General features: G+C 44.9%; 1 protein-coding gene and 1 long non-coding RNA gene across 5 annotated transcripts in view; one reads left to right on the top strand and one right to left on the bottom strand.

Annotated features, from left to right (window-relative positions):
* On the top strand, window positions 1-1,989 carry LOC131502716 (uncharacterized). Its single transcript, XR_009257130.1, has 2 exons — window positions 1-940; window positions 1,390-1,989. It is a non-coding gene; the product is annotated as an uncharacterized LOC131502716 (long non-coding RNA).
* NHSL2 (NHS like 2) overlaps window positions 1-13,106 on the bottom strand; it is a 130,598-nt gene that overhangs the window by 18,486 nt on the left and 99,006 nt on the right. The gene's annotated exons all lie outside the window — the stretch shown is intronic.

Below are 13,106 nucleotides of genomic sequence, written 5' to 3'. Positions count from 1 at the left end.
CCTTGGACCAGCTCGCCAAATCTGGGACCCTCTCCTCTTACCACACTGCTTTCCCGGGCATCCCCAGCCATTAGAGTCCGATGTTACAGGCTCTAACCCTTTTCTTGACATTGCCTAAAAGGTGGAGGACGGGGAGGAGGAGAAGGAGGAAGCAGCAGCAAGTCAGTTTGACATTGTAAGGAATGACTCTTTCCTTAGGGACAGTGGTCTCTTTCCCTGACCAGGCCTTGGACTGCGGTCCCCAGCCAAAGGTCTTTGCAGGAGACTTGCCTTCCTTGAGATTCCAGAGGAGGCCTAATTGGCCTTTCTTTTCTGGACTGCTAAAAGAGAGAGGGCCCAAGGACTGCTCTTTAATTTCGACCTAAAGGATTCCTTAGTTCTGAGAGGAGAGAGGAAGGTTCTGTTTACAGAGACTGCACGCACTGCAGCCTTAAGCTGGGATGTCCTCATGTTTCTTATATGGGGGGGGGGGTCAGCCATGGCCTGCTGCTGGACCTCCATTAGACAATGAGGCTTAAGAGTGTGACTGCCTCCTAGTAATCCCTGGGACTTCTGGGTACCAACCTAGGTGCCCTCATAAAGGGTCTTGCTGCTTGTCTTGGGTCTAGAAGACACTGCTTCTGCAGTGAAAAAGTACATACTATGTCACTCTGGCCACAGAATGCCAGCCAGACCTGCTGCTGGCCTGAACTGCCCCCAACACTGAGCCTCCTGCCTAGTGTCTGGCAGCTGGGCACATGTAGCCACAGTGTCTGTGGCCAGAGGGAAGAAAACATAGTGAACTCTGCCTCTGTTCCTCACCGGAGTCTGACAGATAACCTCAGCCCAGCCTTAGGATTTTGAGCCTGGAGGCAAGAGGAAGGAGCTGGAGGAAGAGGAGTCACAGAGAAACCCAGTCTTCCGGCTGGTTTCTGGTGAGGTCTCTATTCATCACTGGGAGGTAAGAAGCCCTTTTGTTTATAACCCACTTCTTAGCTTGGGGATCAGTGGAGCCGGGTTCCTATAACCTGTTGCTACCTCTTAAAAAGGCTCCCTCCTTCTCCAAGGAGAAAAATAATAATCATTATAGAAAAATATGGAAAATAGAGAAAACTATAAGGACAAACACCCCCAAACATTCAGGACCTGACCACACAGATGCAAGTACTATTAACACTTTGTTGCCTTTCTTTCTAGCGTGTTCTCACTCTGTCTCTTCAAAGCTGAGATCATCCTGTAAGCTCTTGATCAGCAGGATTTAAAATGGCTGCCACCGATGCAGTCATGCATACTGAATAATTTATTTAAGCATTCTCCTGATTCGTTGGACATTTCAGTTGCCTGGTTTTCTCCATTCCCACCAGTATGGGAGTCAACAACCTTGTAAAGAAAATTTTGTCTGTTTTTCAGCTATTTCCTCAGGAGAGAGTTCCAGAAGGGGAACTGCTATTCTTCTAGGCTGTGGACCCTGTTTGCTGACAGTCGACACGCTGGCCCTGCTGCCCATGTCCCTGTGTGAGAAGTGCAAAGGACAGGTGCCTTGCACCCCAACCTCCAGGGACCCCTCAGCACAGGCCCTGCCTGTTCCCATGGTGCTTCTCACCCTGAGCCTTGTAGTCTCTGCCGGGAAAACAGCGGATGAGCAGTGAGCTGGTTTCTGACCCTCTGGTGGCAGGGGGCTTGGGCTTCCTCTTGACCCTCTTTCCCTCCCCCTTTCCCCAGATCTTCAATATTTGTTGTGATGTAACAGCCACAAGAGCTGTAAGAGGAACTATGGGCTTTGGGTGCTTTCTTGGGTTGAAAGAGGGGTGGGGGTGGGGGTGGGGAAATGCATGCGAGGCGGGGGGGTATGAAGGCAGCCCAAGGATTCCCAGAGACTCGGGAGGAAACCCATTTGAAACAAATGTGTTATTGTTATTGTGTTATTGTTGCATTACTGTGTTGTGAAGATAAGAAATCATTCTGTATGCTAAAGCTTTCTCCTCAATAAAAATATAAAGGGTGTGTAAAGATTGTGTCTCTCTGCATTATTGAGCAAACATAGATGAGTACTCAATAGGCATCAGACATTTACCAGGCACCTTGCCTGAATCAACCCTAGCCTGAAGCCCTGTGACCCTTAGATGAGGAAACTAAGGCCCAGTGAGGCTCAAGGGACCTACCTAGAGTCCTACACATTTGTGGATGGCAGTTGTTGGGAGGGAGATAAAAGGATTAGCCATCTTGAAAAATAGCATTAGTTCTCTACTTACTGGGATATAAAGGTATGAGTGGCCCAGTCCTATCATCCTATAACGGCACCCCTCCTGGCCCCCAACACACACACACACACACACACACACACACACACACACACAAACTGACCAGAGCGGGGGAGGCCCAGGGGCGGGGTGGCGCTGGTGAGGTGGGAAGGCCCTTCCATTTTGTGGCACTAGGTGGTGCTATGGGACACCAGTGAGCTGGTGGCTGAATATTTTTAAATACACATGCCCAGAGCGGTTCACACAGAACTGCTTCCAGCAAGATTTCACTGCTCCTCACAGACTGTAGGGTCAGAAGAAACTGAATCCCATTCTTGGATTTGGTAATGTTTCCCAGCTATGAATTGGAATTTCTCCCCCCTGGGACAGTGGGTGGGAATGTTTACTGAGCCCCCTACTAGGTACAAGTACTTTGCTGGGCACTTCACATCTTTATCTCATTTCATCTTATCCTCATCTTACAGATGATTGAACAAAGGCTTAGAGAGGAGAAGTCACTGGCCCAAGGTTTACAGCTGGCAAGTAGCTTTTCCACAGTTCCACGACTGCCCAGGAGTTAGCTCCTGGGACACTGCCCCTTTCTGCCTCCACTCACTGCCCTTACTATCTCCTAGGTCTGCGCACCCACCCTGTCCTGCCCACCCTCCCCCAAGCTTACAGGAGCACAATGAGAAACAAAGCACATTTGCTTTGCCCCTTTAAGAGGTTGGGGGGAAGGAAGGAAGGAAGAGGGAAGTGGGGAGGGAGGGAGGAAAGGAGGAGAGAGGAAACCAGCATGTTTCTGACCAACTTTCACCAACACCTCATTCCATTCCCACAAGTCAGCGCAGCAGGTAATGTGTTTCCTTTTAGAGCTGAAGGACCTGAATTTCAGAGACACTAGGTTCCATGTGGGACTTGGGTATTTGTGACTCCCAAACTCATACTCTCTCAACTCTAATACCCTATGCTGATCCCAAGAAATTCCCTCAATGAGCTCAAGTCGCAACCTGACTGAATTCTGGGTCTTTGCCAAAGCAAGCAGATATGTGCATCAGGTGCACTGTCTCTGGAGGCTCTGGGATAACCAGCCAGGTGGCCGCTCTGCCCTGCAGGGAAGGACCTGCAGAGTAAGGTGCTGAGTTTAAGGTGATGAGTATGTGTGTGTGACTGACTGCCCCTTCTGGGGGAGGGACAGAGCTGTGGTGCTGTGGGCCGCATCAGTGAGCACTGGGGCTTCCGTTTCTGCTTCAGGGGGTCAGACAAGGTCTCTAGCACCCCCTAGAGTTTCTCATGCCATCACAGGTAGGGATAGGTGAGCCCAGGTTGTGTCATGCCCCATCAGAGCAGGTGGAGGAAAATAAGAGGAGGGTGAGCCTTGCCCCAACCCTGCAGCCAAAGGCCTTGTGAGTATAGGGGAAAGAGCCCTGGATTCCAATCCAGCCCTGACACTGACTTGATTTGGGACTGTACCTGAGTCCCATTCCTATTCAGACCATAGCTTCCACATCTGTCTAGTCACTGTTGGGTTCCTGGTGCCCAGCACAAGGCTGGGTAAACAGTAGGATCTCAAACCTAGTTTGGTACATGAATGAAGAAATGAGTGGAATAAATGGGCTGCTGGATGGAAATGTCAAGGCGGCCTGCCAAGGGCATCTGCAGATGGCATGAAGTTTGGAGGACTAGAGGATCCCTTCCATAATGGAATCAGGAACTCCCCCTCCAAATTTCCCTAACCTGGGAGTGTGTGCTGAAATGGCCTTTACAAGGTGCACATGTGAGATCTTGTAGTCAGGTTCAGAAAAACAACCACAGAAGCCTGAGTGGGAGAGATGTGGCTTAGGAGAAATTTGTGGGAAAAAGTCAGAGACCTTGAGTTGATGGGGGCTCAGGATGACTCAGCAGATTTATGAGGATGCCAGAAATGAGAATGCCTTCCTGGGCTGGTACAACAGAGTATGGGATCCAGGAGATGGGCAGACCCCCACCTGGGGTCCTGGCTGCCCAATGGAAGGTAGCCGGGTTGCACCTCACAGAAGCCCTTTTGCATACCAAGAGTAAGGAAATATTGGCATAAAAGAAAGGAAAAAGGAAGCAAAAAGTGGGGGCAATAGAAGGGCAGCAAAGATTGTAAGAGTCATAAAAACCCTGTCCCCAAGGTATGGAGGAAGGCAGAGAGCATCTTGCTGCCTGTGAAGTGGGCCCCGCAGTTCCCATTATTCATTCTGTAGGGACCTAGTAGCTCAAGGTCACTTGCTTGAGTTCAACTATGAAATCCAGCAGTTGGCCATCTTAACCTCCACCCTCACTTGCCCATACTGGTAGAATCAGAATCTTCAGGAATTTCTATTTTTGAAAAGCTCCCTAGGCAATTCTAATGCCTAACCTAATGCAGAAAAAAGCCTTGGGGACTAACTATCCTGGGTGACATTTAATGGTCAGTTAGGTTTTGAGCCTTCCCATAGAGCTCCCCTGGAGCAAAAACAAGCCTGGAGATCCTGGATTAGCACATAGTAAGTGATGAAGGAATATTTGTGCAACTGTCCCCCAGCATGTGCCAGGGTTGGTTGTGAGCTCACCCCTCCTGGATAGCTGCTCAGATTGCACCCTCCTGAAAGAGATGTGCCAAAGGATGGATGCAGAAGTCTGGACCTGAGAAACCAGGTTCATTGGAACCTAAGCCAGAACTGACTCAAATGGAACCTTGGCCTCTCCCTGGGGGTTAAGAACAGGCATTAACAAGGCAAGAGATTACCTACTAAATGGTGTTGGGAGGCTCCACCTCTGGCTAGCACTTCCTGCATCCTGACCAGCCTAGGGAAAGCTCTGAAGGCCCCTTCTCCCCGGGGACTCAACAGACACAGAAACACAAAGCCAGGGTTCTCAGTTGCTGTGGTAACAGTGGGACCTACTTGGAAGAAAACAGTCTCTTGAAATGCTTAGGAGGATGGATATTTCCTTTGACAGGGCAGGCTCTGGCCTGCTCCTTATGTCCCCTCTTCTCTTCCTGCCTGCCTCACATAGGAGAGTAGCTGGGGCCCCTCCCCCCAGCAACTCCCCTGGGAGAGGGGTGCCAGAAAGTAGGAACCTGGCTTTTGATTTTGCTCTTGCTGTGGGCTGTTAATAAATGGAAAGGGCTAGAATGTGAATTCATGGCAATTATGCTCTGGCCTGAGGAAGCCCTGCTTCATGAGACCCATGTACAAACATGAGGAGGGCAAGTGCCCCCAGCAATTGCCGTTCTACCTCTTCCCTACCACTTACATGGAGACAAAAAACAGAGAGAATTCCACAAGCTCCAGACTTCTCCCCCACAGTCCAGCTTCTCCTCATCTCTCACCTGGACTACCAAATAGCCTTGCTGCTGGTCTAACCAGTTTCTTGTCTCTACCCCTTCTAATCAATCCACCTTCCTGAGAGCTTGGGGGTCGGTGTGGTCCTTTGAACACACAAATCTGGTCCCATTGCCCCTATTCGAAAACCTTCCAAGAGCTCTCCTTCCTCTATTGGAAGACCTGCAGATCTGATTCTGGCATTCTTCACTATCTGGTCATAAACTACCTGTGCCATCTCGTCTACCCATGCCATCATTCTTCCCTCTTCCATTCAGTTCAAACCCCAGACATCCCAAGTTACTCCCTTCTTTCCTTATCTACCAGGCCCTTTCATGCCTCTGGGCCTTTGCATACCCTCTACCCTCTGCCTTAAGAAGTCATAAGTCACTTCTGGCCCAACTGGAAATCTTATCAGCTCAAAGATCACTTCCTCCACGAAACTGCCTTCACCCCACAGACAAACTCTTGCCTTTCTTAGCCCTCACTTCCTTCCCTGCTTCCGACCCCACTGCTCTGTGAAGCTCAAGTTCCACCTGGGAGCAGAGGCTGGTTCATGACTCCAAACGAGTTTGTTGCTGCAAGGCTGCTTGCTGTTCAGTGTGAAAACATGCACTTGTCCCCTTTGCACGTGGCCTTTGGAAGGACTACTAGCCTCCTAAGATCTGGCAGAGGGTTCACTGTATGCAAGCACTGTGTCCCCACACTTCCCAGTCAAGTTGGGGGTGTGGACAGTAGGAAAAATTTGGGCAAGAGAAAGCAAGAGTTTGCAGAGCTGGTTGTTCATTCCCAACTGTTGTGGGGCACAAGGTAACATCCAGTGGGCTTGAGAATCACACAGACCTGGCTTTGAACCCTGGCTCTGCCACTTCCTTGTTGGATACTCTTGGGTTGGTTATTTCACCTCTTTAAGCCCCATTTCCTTCTTCTAAAATTGGAGATAATAATAGTGTATATTAGCAAAATAATTGATATGAACCAACAACAATAAAAATATCTACTAGTTATTAGCACTTACTATTTGCTGGGCACTAAGTGCTTTACATTTATTAACTCATTGAATGATTACAACAACCATATGAGGTAGGTAGTGTTATTAGTCCCCATGTTGCAGGTTAAGAAATGGCATGGAAACTTTAACTTGCTCAGTGTCGCAGCACTAGCATGCAAGTGCTTTTGAGCCCTCCAAGTAATATAAAGGAAGGTCTGTAGATCAGAAGTGAGGCCAGTGGAGCAGGAGAGCACCAAGATCCAGGTCAGGGTCTTAATCTCTCTTAGGTCATAGATCCTTCTACAAGTTTGGTGAAGCCACTGGACCCCCTCTCAGAATAATGTTTTCAGGTGCATAAAATAAAATCCATAGAATTACAGAGGAAAACAATCATATTGAAATAGTTTTAAAATATTTTAAAGAAATTATGATCTAGTTATATTACTACTTTAATAATGCATTAAATCACAAGATTTAGTGGTAAATCTGTAGGTAGAAGTTTTAAAGTGATGATGAGCATAAGTAACTTTTTTGAAATATAACTGTGATGTGATATGAAAATATTTGTGATTTCTATTAGGGATAAAGTAACAGATACTGCTAATACTATTTTGGCTTGTTGCCTACATTATGAACTTGAGGAAATGCTAAATTTCTGTTAGAGATTAGTGGAAAAAAGATAAAATAATTTTCCCATTCAAGTTCATAGATCCCCTAAATTCTCTCCACATATACCTTCAAAGGTTCATGGAGCTCAAGTTAAGGAGCCCTGCCCTTGGGTGTCAGAGAAAAGACAATGGCTGCACTGTCAGATGTGACGAGAAGCTGGGGGCTGGCAGAAGGACAAGTGTGTGGTTTCTCTTTCAAGAACTGTTTACAGAAATCATGAAGTCCGGCAGCTCCCTCTTCCTCTTGGTCCTGAGTCAGCAGCCCAGGGTGGGGCTGAGGCTGTCACACTTGGTTTGAGTTTTAAACTCACCACACACCCATCCCTAACAGTTGATTTCTTGCTACTTCCTTAACCAGTGAAATCTTGGTGGGTTTTACTCCATTTTAAAATTTGGACCTGCTTGCACACACAGATTTATCATTAGTCTGGAAATAATCTTTAAGTGGATATTTTATTGGCTCTAAGACATTTTCTGAGCTAATGGATTCTTCTACCCTAGCATCCCAGCCAGGCTTTAGGGCTCACAGAGGGAAGGGGAAATATTACTAACTGTGCCATGAATCCCAGAACAATAGTCAGAATTGACACTTTCCCAAAATACCAAATGCTTTTTTCCTGACTTCCTGAATTTGCCACCTGTCAGCTGATTCCCTGCCAACCAGGGCAGCACAGTCCTGGGCGCCATGGCCAAGGAGACAAATGGTCAAAACGGCAGTAGGCCTCTGCTTTTCTAACTTGCCTCTATTCCCATTCAAGACTCAAAGAGAGCACTGTTCACAAAAACCAGACCCCAAGCCTGCTCACAATGCCTTGCTTGGAGGTCCCAGCTGGCCAGGGTCTGCTGCCTTCTGCTCTTCCCTGGGCCCTGATATTTACCCAGAAATGAGCAACACTTGGCTGATGTCCATGTGCTAAAAAGGCTGCATCTCATTTTCCAAAGTGAGAGGGTACAATTGCGATAGCTTTATGAACTATAGCTATTGGCTAATAAAGAAGCTGGTTCAGAATGAATCTACCTCAGTTGGTCAAGGGAACAGAACAGTATGATTTGGGGGCAGGAGGCAGGGTGAGAGCTCCATATGCTGGAATGTGAAGAAGACTTAATTTTATTTACTATAAAAGAAATATATGTATGTTCTTAGATTGGCCAAGTCTCCCAAACATAGGCAGAAGGAGACTGAGGACCAAATGAAAATACAAAAGAACTTTGGTTAGCTAGATTGACCAAGAATAAAGAAGAGAAGATCCCAGTTACTAAAATGAGAAATGAGAGAGGGGACATTATAATCAAACTGGAAACAAAGGATTATAAAGAATAACTATGAACAATTGTACAAACACATTATGAACTTAGATGAAATGCATAAATTTCTAGAAAGACACCAACTATTAAAAACGACTGAAGAAGAAATAGGAACTCCAAATAAACCTATAATAAGTAAAGAGACTGAGTTAGTAATCAAAACTACCCACAAAGAAAAGCCCAGACATATATGGCTTCTTTGGTGAATTATACCAAACATTTAAATTTTTTTAATTTTTAAAATCATTTTTAAAATAATTATTTAAAAACTTAAAAATTTTTTAAATAAGTATTTAAAAATTAATTAATTTTTAAATTAATTCTTAAGTTAATTTAAGAATTAATGTCAATTCTTCACAAACTCTTTCACAGTATAACACTTCTCAACTCATTCTATCAGGTGAGTATTACCCTGATACCAAAAACTAGACAAAAACACAGGAAATGAAAACTATAGACCCATATCTCTTATAAATACAGACACAAAATTCTTCAACAAAATACTAGCAAACCAAATCCAGCAATATATAAAGAAGATCATACACCATGGTCAAGTAGGATTCATCCCAGGAATGCAAACTTGTAACATGTGAAAATCAGTTGATGAAATACACATATCAATACAATAAAAAACAGAGACATAATTACCCTGATAGAGAAAAGGTATCTGACAAAATCCAACACCTCTTCATGATAAAAAACAAACAAACAAACAACAACAAATCCCAAAACGCTCAACAAACTAGTAATATAAAGGAACTTCCTCAAACTGACAAAAGGCATCTATGAAAAACCCACAGTAACATCTCAATGGTGAAACACTAGAAGCTTTTCCCAAGATCAGGAACAAGGCAAGAGTATCCACCCTCACCACTTCTACTGGAGGTTATAGCCAGAGCAATTTGATAAGAAAAAGTAAAAGGCATTGGAAAGATTAGAAAGGAAGAAGTAAACTAACTATATGTGAAGATGACATGATCTTGTATATAGAAATCCTAAAGAATCTACTGAAAGACTATTAGAATTAATAACTAAGTTCAAGTGTTCAGGATATGAAGTCAATATAAAAATTTTTATTGCTATACACTTGCAATGAACAATCTGAAATAAACCAATTCAATTTATAGTATAATCAAAAGAATGAAACACAAATAAATTAAACAAAAGTGGTACAAGACTTGTACACTGAAAACTTACAAAACATGTTGAAAAAAATTAAAGAAGATTGAAACAAATGGAAAGACATCCTATGTTCATGGATCAAAATACTTAATACTGTTAAGACGGCCATACTCCTCCAAATGATCTACAGATTCAACGCAATCCCTATCAGAAGCCCAACTCAACTCTTTGTAGAAATGGACAAGCTGATTCTAAAATTTATATGGAAATTCAAGGGGCCCAGAATGGCCAAAACAATCTTGAAAAAGAACCTGGAGAAACCTCACACTTCCTGATTTCAAAACTTTATACAAAGCTACCGTAATCAAAATAGTGTGCTGCTAGCATAAGGATGGACATATAGATCAGTGAAATACAATTGAGAGTTCAGAAATAAACTCACACATCTGTGGCCAATTGGCTTTTGACAAAGGTTTCCAGTTCATTCAATGAAGAAAGAACAGTCTTTTCAAAAAGTGGTGCTGGGACAACTGGATTTCCACATGCAAAAGAATGAAGTTGAAATTTATTCTCACATTCATACAAAATTAAACTCAAAATGGATCAAAGACTTATATGTGATAGCTAAAACTATAAAACTTTTTTTTAACGTTTATTTATTTTTGAGACAGAGAGAGACAGAGCATGAATGGGGGAGGGTCAGAGAGGGGGAGACACAGAACCCGAAACAGGCTCCAGGCTCTGAGCTGTCAGCACAGAGCCTGACGTGGGGCTCGAACTCAGGGACCGCGAGATTATGACCTGAGCCGAAGTCGGCCCCTTAACCGACTGAGCCACCCAGGCGCCCCTAAAACTATAAAACTTAAAAGGAAATATAGGTGTAAATCTCTGAAACCCCAAAGTAGGCAATGATTTATTTTTTTTCATGCTTTTCCTTTTTTAAAAATGAAATTTATTGTCAAATTGGTTTCCATACAACACCCAGTGCTCATCCCAACAGGTGCCCTCCTCAATGCCCATCACCCACTTTCCCCTCCCTCCCACCCCCCATCAACCCTCAGTGTTTTAAAATTGTGGTAATGGCTACACAATTCCTTACATATACCAAAACCCATGGAATTGTACATTTTAAGTGGATGGGTTGTATGGTATGTGCACGAATTATGTCTCAATAAAGCTCATTACAGAAAAGAAGCTTGGTAAGTGAGAAATGTACCACAATATCATACTCAAACCTCAAAACAAAGTCTACAATATGAGATCAGGGTAGCTGTGTGATACACTGCAGAAATTCTAGTGCATCTTAGAATATTCCATAGTGAACATGTATCAACAGGGAATGCATTCATTGAAAAGTAAACTATTTCCTGGGGTGCATAGAAACACTCTGTAGAGAAAGGCACCATACTAGATCTCAGCAAACCCTTACTGACGTGTCTTTGTTCTAGGTGCCATAGTTTAAAAGAGGAAATTGGTCCTGAGAGCAGCACAAATGGATGGAGCTTCAAGCTTACCACACACCCACCCCAATAATCTGACCTGGATCTTGATCTTGAAGTCAGCTATCCTGGACCTAAGCCAGGATTTTATAGCCCAATCAGAAGTCTTCTGGTACAGAGAGATATGTAGGTGGCAAGATGGAGATATAGACCCTGCTGGCTAGCTGTATTTCACTCCTTTACAGATGGAGATCTAGTTGAAGCTCCCAACAAATGTGGAGACTTATCCACAGCAGTCAGCAAGGTCTCCCAGCTTCCAAGACCCTGCTGGTTCTCAGCTGGACACTTTCTCCTTTCCTGAGGATGAGTCCATTGCCCAGCCCTCATGCCCAATTCCCAGTGTCCTCTCTGGAGCCAACCATCCTTGCTTGAGATTCCTCAGTTGGACCAGACTCTGTCTCGCATCTCATCCCTTCTAACCCGGAGACACTTTGTGCTTTGCTCTGATGTAACCTGATGAGCTCACAAGTGCCCTCCTGTCCCTGAGTGGAGATGGAGACCTGGTATGGCAGTCCTGTATCTTGAGTCCTTTAGAGTAGTGTTTACTTCAATTCTGCCCATGGTTATCTCTGATCCAGTACATTTCTTTTTTTTTTTTTTTTTTTTTTTTTTTTTTATTTTTGGGACAGAGAGAGACAGAGCATGAACGGGGGAGGGGCAGAGAGAGAGGGAGACACAGAATCGGAAACAGGCTCCAGGCTCCGAGCCATCAGCCCAGAGCCCGACGCGGGGCTCGAACTCACGGACCGCGAGATCGTGAACGCGGGGCTCGAACTCACGGACCGCGAGATCGTGACCTGGCTGAAGTCGGACGCTTAACCGACTGCGCCACCCAGGCGCCCCGATCCAGTACATTTCTTTTGTGCAATTGAATATATTTAACATGTTGATTCCAAAAATGTATCCTATTTAGCCACATTTCACGTTTGTGATTAGAGAAAGAAATCATCCATAATTTTACCTTGTCCATCTACATACATATTTTTGTATACGAACAATCACGGGAAAGATACAATTTTGCACCGTGTTGTTTTTTTTTTTTTTACTTATAACATCATAGGAACTTTATGATCCAGTATTTTACTTAGAATCACTGTCATTCTAAGGGAGAAGACAGAAGTCCTTGGCTCCATTATTTCCTATAATATATATGGCCCTTACCATGTCCTGGACATTGCTCTAAGCACGTTGCAAATTTAATCCTCACAGCAACCCTAAAAGGCCAGTGCTATTATTTCCCTCATCTAACATACCAAAAACTGACACACTGAGAGGTTAGGTGGTTTGTCCAAAGTCATACAGCTAGTAACCCAGGTGGCCTGGTACTGGAGTTTGTGCCTGTAACTCCTCCAGTGGGTCTCAAACTTTAGTGAAGCATCAGAATTCGCCGGAGACCTTGTTACAACACAGAGCGCTGGGCCCTGCTCCCAGAGTTTCTTTCTAATCAAGTAGATGTGGGATAGAATCCAAGATTCTGCATTTCTCACAAATTCCCAAGTGATGCTGCCACTGCTGCTGGTGTGAGGATCACATCTGGGAACTGCTGCCCCTATACTGCACTGCCTCCCAACAGCAGCACACAGGTTAGAAATACCTGGACCCCCAAACCAGTCCTTAAAGTGACCAGGAAGGGGGCATCCACTTGCCATCTGCCTCCTCTTCTCCTTCCCTCACCCTTCCCTCTGCACTGGCAGGGCAGCCATGAAGAGGCAGCACATTACAGGAAGGGTGCCTGAGAAAGGTCTCATTCCTGCCAGTCTCAGACTCAATTAGCTAAATGCAATCCCATTCATTAAAAGGACTGATAAATCAGTACCTAGCTGTCAGGCTGCCTCGGCCACCGCTGAATTAATGCCTGTGTTGTCACTTGCCTGGTGCCTGCAGCCAATTGATCTCACAGGTTAATAAGAGTAACTCAGCCAAATGGCCTACAGCCTCACAGGTACCCCAAATGGGGGAGGCTCAGGCCT

The sequence above is a fragment of the Neofelis nebulosa genome, chromosome X (genome assembly GCF_028018385.1).
Source record: "Neofelis nebulosa isolate mNeoNeb1 chromosome X, mNeoNeb1.pri, whole genome shotgun sequence".
Taxonomy (NCBI): Eukaryota; Metazoa; Chordata; class Mammalia; order Carnivora; family Felidae; genus Neofelis; species Neofelis nebulosa.
The sequence above is the reverse complement of the archived record's forward strand: the minus strand, read 5'-3'. Positions and strand labels throughout refer to the sequence as shown.